Source organism: Chenopodium quinoa, unplaced genomic scaffold (genome assembly GCF_001683475.1).
Source record: "Chenopodium quinoa cultivar QQ74 unplaced genomic scaffold, ASM168347v1, whole genome shotgun sequence".
Lineage (NCBI taxonomy): Eukaryota > Viridiplantae > Streptophyta > Magnoliopsida > Caryophyllales > Amaranthaceae > Chenopodium > Chenopodium quinoa.
Window position 1 is genome coordinate 27,053 of NW_018743276.1, and position 8,318 is coordinate 35,370.

The 8,318-nt window shown below is 32.8% G+C and overlaps 1 pseudogene; it reads right to left on the reverse strand.

The window, feature by feature from the left end:
- Positions 1–1,684: 1,684 nt before the first annotated feature.
- On the reverse strand, positions 1,685–7,797 carry LOC110735347 (annotated as a pseudogene).
- Between the last annotated feature and the right edge of the window lie 521 nt (positions 7,798–8,318).

Genomic DNA, 8,318 nt, shown 5'->3' on the forward strand with positions numbered 1-8,318 from the left:
GCTACATTATATATAAGTGGTTATTATTAGGCTCTTCTTTTTCCATGTTCATTATGAAATTTTACTTGGAATAAAAAAGAGATCGAGCGAAATACCATACGTATGTAGGAAGAGGAGAGTTTAGGGCACACGAAGCTTGGCACCACCTTTTCATAATTCATTGTTTATAAGATGCATGCATGTCGTTCATAGACATGTATGTATGAAAGGTAGTGCCAAGCTGCGTGCGTCTTAAACTTCTCTTCTACAGCCTTATATATACGGTTATACTTGATGAAACGATGATTGGCGGCGGCGGATGAAGATATTTGCGTGTCTTAAAATGGCTACTAAGATTTCTCTTGTAGCATTGCTAAATGCATACCTCTAATAATGGAGCTTCTACACATCAATAATGCATCTCATGATCGAATGGTGAATAAAGGTTGTTTATTCAATTTTAATTTCAATTACCCTCAAAAAATTTTATATCTCAAAACTTTTATCTTTTACTAATAATCCAAAAATAGCTAATGCACATACTTGGGCAAACTCCTTATGAAACCATCATCCTTTGAATAATAAGGGTCTGTTTTGTTCATCTAATTTTCATTCATTTCTTATCGAATAAGTTTAAATAAGTCAAGTCAGAAAAAACAAGTTTTGATAATAGTTATCCAAATTCAAATTAGTGAAATTACAACTGAAATAAGTTTTAATAAAATTTTCAGATGCAAGATAAGATAACTTTAAATAAGTAAAATCAGGTAAATAATAACACACTCTAAGAATAAAGTTATGAAGTAAAACTGACATTTTTTACACTTGAGCTCAATTAACGCAGTTTCTTGTTCACTCCTTTGATTAGTTTCCAACATATTTACATGATGATCTAATATCAAGAGTTAAACTCTAGTCTTCTTATCAGAAGAAAGAAAGGAAAAAAAAAAAAGTCTTCGGTTTTTCATACATCAATTCATAGTAAATTAATAATGCTCTGGTTCAAGATCGAAATACATGCTTGGTGTCTTTTTTAGTAGCAAGGGTTTGATTCTCATGGAACATATTGTTGTACTCCGTCTGTTTCTTCATTTTTGTCCCATTTGACTTTATGTTGTTTTCAAGACACGTGTTAAAACATTTATATCTTTATTGTAAGATGTTTAAAAATATTAAAAATTGATAATAATTAAATTTACAATGAGAGAATCAAACAAGATCTCACATGACTATATTTACTTTGTTGTGAACAACGAAAATTTATGGTCAAAGTTTTCAAAATTCGACCCACATTTAACAATGGAGCAAATAAATAGAGACGGAGGAGTAATACGATGGGTAAAAGTGTAAGATAACCTAGGCATCCCAAGTATGCTTGAGTTCCACCGCTAAGATACTCATCGATCTTAGCTTATTTGGATAAAGTTGGGCACATGCACATTTCCACAAAAACTATCATAGTATCATTTCCTATATACGCGTTCGTGTCATACTCCACCGGCCACCTCACGCCTTGTTTCAACTATACCCTATGTATTACACCATGTAATCTATTTCTTCAGTTTCAAATTAATTGACACATGTTTAATCACGTTTTCTAATATATAAATTTAATTTATTTTATCTTTAAATATCAATAAGTAAAAACTGGACAATAGTTTCTTCCTTATAATAGACTTGAGAAGATTAAAAAATTCAAGCTACAATCATCATGAGAAAGATTAACATCCAAAATGATTAAAAAAAAAAAAGAAAAAGAATAACAAACTCATATTTTTCATGTAATCTATCTATACAATCACAACATCAAGTGAACTACTTTGCACCAACCTGAGTACACCCAGTAGAAGATTTGCACTTCCCAGTCCTACAATTTGAAGCTGATCTCTTACAACATCCAACCTTAATCGCGCTATCCTTTTTCTCCAGTGTCCCTTCCAACTTAGCAGTACAAGTTTTTTTAGCACAACACCCTTTTTTCGGCTCCTCTGCCTTCTCAATACTCGGTTGAATTGCCTTTTTGCTAACTGAACTTTGGCACTTAACTTCGCCCTTGGCAGTTTTATCACAGCAAGACTTATTCTGAACAATTTTAGCACTCGGCTTCTTGTATTCGTCAGCCCTCGTAGAAGTAGCATGCTGTTGAGTATTACAAGCAGCATGTACCAACATCAGTCACAACAGCAACTAAGAGCATAGAGTAGCCAGCAATGGCTAATGCAAGGACTAAACCCTTTGTCGAAAATGATATGATCACATTCTCAACGATTTTTCTAGATGCTTTCTTTGATATTCGAATTGCTTCTGGTATCTTTCTGATGTCATTGGACATCAGAATTTACATGTCCTGTCTCCATTGCGAGTGCAGAACCTGATATCCCCATTGATATTCCGATATCAGTTGTTGCTTAAAGCGAGTGCATCATTTATTCCATCTCCTACCATTGCTACTACTCCATCCTTCTTCAGTTCCTCAATAATTTTAGCTTTGTCTTCTGGTAGTAGCTGCGCAATGAACTATGTCGAGTGCGTCCTCTAGCTGGATACAATTAATCTTTATCATTGAGGAAATACTTGCAATGCAAACACAAAAAAAACTGTCTAGATTAACAATATGTTCTTGCGCGTACCTGATATTGCACCTGTTGCGCTGCAGCATGATTATCACCAGTTAGCATAACTGTTCTAATCCCTGATTCCTTTAGCTCTTTGATTGCTTCCATGACTCCTGACCGACAGTGTCGGATAGAGCAAAAGTTCCAACCAGAGTTGCTCCCATGTATATAAGATCCACTCGCTTTCTCTTCCATCTTTTGTAACTCATCATTGTCACATTCTGTAAATAAGCAGCAGCAAATCTGTGATTAAACAACAGTTCTGTAGATTATAGTTTAATCTAAGTTGTTTCGAGTTCAATTTAAAAAATGCACTCACTTTCTGTAAATCCTGCTCTTAGAGAGATTCTATAATTCCCAATGTAAATATGTTCACCCTCAATTTTTCCATATATCCCTTCTCCGGGATAGTTTTGAAATTCCTCGACCATTTCAGGAATTGGCTTAATAGAATGTGATGCAGCATAGTTGACAAGTGCCGCTGCCATTGGATGCTCGATTTACTCTCAATGCTCGAAATCCTGACAATGTTTAAATAAATCAGCAATGAAGAGAAGAAAGTGAGCACTACTAGTCGAATGCATAGGACTAGAAAGTAGAAACTAACCAGAAGAGTAACTTCTCAATGCTAACTTTTTCGTGTAAGGACTGAAAGTGTGTGACAGCAAATTCTCCTGTTGTGATTGTTCCGGTTTTATCAAAGGCGACAGTCTTAACTTTTAGCAAGAAGCTCAAGGTAATCTCCACCTTTGAAGAGAAGCCCTGCTGTTTGCGGCTTTTGAAAGAGCGCAAAAATATTGTGACTGGTGTAGAGATTACTAGTGCACAAGGACATGCACTCACCAATACAACCAAGGCTAGATGAAACCAGCGCGTTTTATCACTACTTTGTAAAAACAATAGGAGTTACAGCAAACACCAGCTGATATCAGAACAACAACTGCAGAACAACCAAGTAGCAATAGTAAGAAAATTTTAAAATTCTTTAACAGTAGATGCAAAACATTGTTGATCTTAGATTTGATCTGTTACTTACCAGGAATGTACCACTTTGTGCAGTTCTCAATAAATGTCTGGATTCTAGCTTTCCTACCTCTGAGCTTCTTCTACGAGATTCACCATCCTTGCACTAAACAGTTTTTCAGCTAAACATTGTAGTTCTTACACCGATATAGCCTAGAGAGATTTCAATAGGCAACATAAGTTGAGGTGCTCGAACAATAAATTCATCTTATCAGGTTCAACTAAAGCTATCTCCAAGTTCAATTCGCAGCTAAAAGAACTTTAGACACATCCAAAAACTGTGTTTCAAGTGCAAAGACTAAGCCAATGACTCGATCAGTATAACTGTGAGGTCTATTAAGTTCTAAGAATCGAAATTAATCCAGTTTTTTACTTGCTGTTACCAATTTTCCAACATTGATGAAGTTAAGAAGTAATGAATCTAATCTAAAACAAGCCACCTAAACGTCTCAAATGTTCACTCTTAAAACATCAAAAAGTGTTATGTCAACTTAAATGATGCTAATTAACAAGTGTTAAACTAACCATTCAAATTGATAGTGCCAGCAAAAGCAGTAGAGCCAATTTCTTTGATGACAGGAAAAGATTCTCCAGTCAATGCCTTTTCATCCACTTCAGATTTACCCTCCACAACAACTCCATCAATAGGAATAACTTCGCCTGCTGTTGACTGCGATTATGGTTCCTAGATTCACACTTGTGACATCAACTTGTTTACCAGAATCAGCCAGTGTTGCTTTCAGGGGCTCATGCTCGTCAGAGAAGACATAACAGACATAGCCTACATAATTGCCAACATAAATGTATACAACTCAATTCAACAAGTTATACAATTTAAAAGGTATGAATGAAAGTTCATATAGGAGAGAAAACCATACCTTGTAACTAGCTCTTGACTCGAGCCACTGAGCTATATTGTACAAGAAGACGATTATAGCTTGCATCTGTGTAATCTTGCAGAGCTATTGTTCCTCCAACTGCACAGTAACAAACAATATAAGCTCAGAAATGGATGTGACTACTTGAGGTTTTCTTGTCCCAAAACCCAAGCCATTTTAGTGCTTACATGATACAAGAAGCAAGAGGTAAAAGATAAGCTAATTACCTGCAATTAAACTATGACATTAATTATTGAGAGTCAGATTTCTGATAGATGCAATGCTTCTCCAAATAATGTTTGGAACTCCAATAAGGACAGCAACAATGGCTAACCATTGCATAGGTTGGTACACATATTTCAACAATGACAACAGAAGCAATACACCACAAGTTATATTCCACTTCCCTGGCCATTTCTTGTTGTAGTTACCTTCTCCTCGAGGTCGAAACCACTTGCTTCTAGTCGTGCTTGATTCAATGCTTGAAACTGAAACACCAATAAAAGGGAGGAGAAGTTGTTAAATTAGGGGATGATGATGATACTAGCTGACTTCATATTTTGTGAATAGGGACGGAGGGAATAAGATTATGTTTATTCGACTTATTTATGATACATAAAGTTTAGACAAAATAGTTTGTGACGTAACTTATATTCTTATACTAGTTACATTTAATATACATGTCTAAACCTTATAAGATTAAAACCAAGGACAAAGATTACAAAATTTTACATACTTAGTCTAAGACATGTACCGTACCATTCACACCGAGGAAAACAACCCATAATGATATAAGGGGAAGGCTGTACTTAATTATTTGTGTTTTAAAATACTAAGTATAATTATATGAAGTACGCAGTATATATTAAATTTATAATGATAACGACCTATAACAAATTGACAACAACATCAATTATAAAATACAAACAAGCTGAATTGTTATTTATCTAAAAGAAGCTAACCATAATATAGTATACAAATAAATCCAAAGTCTCACTCTAGTAATTTTTATAGTCAATATTTTCGTAAATCGTAACGAATCAAATCCTCAAAATTTTAATATATCTAATCGTCCAATATGAAGTGCATGTATGAAATCTACGCAACCAAAATTTTAATACATATGACAAGATGAGAAATGAAAAATGAAGTGTATTGTCTAAGGCCGTATATATCTAATTATAAAATTTTTTAAATGCCTCCTAGTGCTACAATATAAACACTAAAATTGAACTTATATGACAAAAAACATTTGGTCAAAACGTTTGACACGAGCTAGCTGAGCTACTAATTGGAGTTCATGTTATATAAATTAAAACCAAATATATTGAGAAGTGGACTTTTATACCGTCCAATTAGTAATAAATTTATTTTCTATAAGAAATTTATAGAAAGAATAATCAAGACTACTTCATTACTTTGGCCCTCTTCTCTTCAAATTGAAAAAGAACATTGAGAAAAATCATTTCAAGTAATTAAAAGACATTTTCAAAAATACTTATAATTTATTTTACACATGAAAAAAAATAACGGCAGAATTATTAGAAAGAAAAAAGAACCTATTATTTCTTTCAAAAAAAAAAAAAAAAAAAGAAATAACCGATTATTCTTTTTTATCATCATCATCGTAATTAGATGATTGATTAATAATTAAAAATAGAAATCTTTAACCTTTCAAATGAAAATAAAAATACCTACCAATTTGAGAAGGAGAAATAATGCGAATATCATGGACAACCGTCAAAGTCTTGGTAGGAACAACAACAGAAATGTCCTTAACACCATTTAATGGCTTAACAATTGACTCAATTAATGGAACTTCTGATGAACAACACAATCCCATTATCTCAAAATAGCTTTTCTCCAACTTCACATCTTCTTCTTGTATTGTATGTTCCTGTATTATTTTGCGGGTCCAAAAAGTTTCAATCAAGTCGTGACTTATATAATCCCCAAATCATAATTTATTTAAACTCGTGCACATACAATAACATAAACAAGATTCAATTCTGGTATTTTAGAAGAAAACGTACGTAAAGTAATATATGAAGTAGAAGTACGTGTTAAATTAAAATGGATCATCACAAATAAACCTGACATTTTGATCAATAAATTAAATCAACAAGAGAAAGTTAAGAGATTACTACTTGTAAATTTGGAGTTTGCTGAAGTTGGGTGCTTGGTATCAAAGGCTGCTCCAGATCATGAGTTGACATGATTAATCGAATCCCCTATTAGTTATTTATCAATTATTGATTTTAATTTTCGATTGTCAATTAAAGGAGATGGAGAATGAAACTTTGATTATTTGATCGATATGAGTGATTTAAATGTTTCTCCTCTTTCCCTCAAAACATAGCATATATAAAACAATGTTGGTTGTCTTTGTTGAAACATAGAAAAATATTTCTACATTCTGCATTATCTGCTTAGGGTTGACTTTGAAGTTTTTTTTAGGAGGGGCATACTTATTCATGGAATATTTGATCCAAACAAAGTTTATATGTGTCTGGTCAAACCTTGCATTCGGGGTTACTTATTCAAGGGTTATTCGCAGGGCCGGCTAAGGGCCTTTGCAAACCTTAGCACTGGCCCTTAACACAGGGCCCCGTGAATTGGAGGGCCCAAAATGTTCTAATCTGTCAACTCTCTTCACACGCTTCAACAGAAGCAATTCAACCTTTCCAAGAATCATTTACTCCATTAATGTTGTAATTCCAATAAAATTTGTAAAGTTTCCTTATTCGATTCATCTTTAATATCTCATTAACTTCCTTGATTTCCTAAATTTTCATTAAAGCCTTTCATCTTCTCTCTACTAATCAGTTAGTCACTATATAAAAATACGAGTAATGAATTAATTTCGGCAAAACAATCCTTATTGCTATACTTTTCTTTCTTTAACGAAAGAACCAGATTTTTTTTTTTTTTTTTTTTTTTTTTGATAAAGGTTGGTGTTAATTGCTATGAGCCTATTAACCTTTTTTTTTTTTTTTTTACGAGAAAATTATCATAATTCTACTTTCTCAAGCACTCAACCATAATTGGAATTACATGTTGCAACAGTAGATTATTAAGGATTGGTTTCAGAAAATATGTTCAATCAATAAAATGATTGATTAGCTAATAGCTGGCGTCTAATTAAATTGATTACATATTGACATATTGTGATAATGGTTTAAATTTTTTTTAATATAATTTTTTAATATAATTACATATTGTTTTAAATTAATGGCAACATTTTTTTTTTAATGAGGCCCAATATTTGAGATTAGAACAGCGCCTCCGAAATATTTAAGACGACCCTGGTTATTCGGTCAATTAGGATTACTCAATCAGTCAGGAGTTACTCGATCAATGTTTTGGTCTATGTTAGTCGGCTACACGGTGTGGTCAGCCACACATAAAACATACTGATATATTATTGTGTGGTCTTTCATTCTAAAAAAATAAAATCATTGTATACTTTCTAGTTTCATTTTTTTGTTGTTTAGTTTATGGCCACACTGGTTTGGTGACCATGGTGTTAGCTATGATGACATACTTGATCTAATTAAATATCATTTCTTCTTAAATAAACTATTTTACGGAGTATATATACTCTTTATATTTTTCTAAAGTGTTACACTTTGTCCTTTATTATTATTCGCGTAGTGATTTTAAATCTCATTCACTAAAGTTAGTAACATAGAAAAAGCAATGTTGGATTAAGTGTAATACTTGAAAATAGAGGGAACATTTTTTTTTTTTTTGCATATATCTGATCTCTTGGTATCATTGTTAATAGCATATCATGATATCTTAAATTTGTGGATTAAGATAT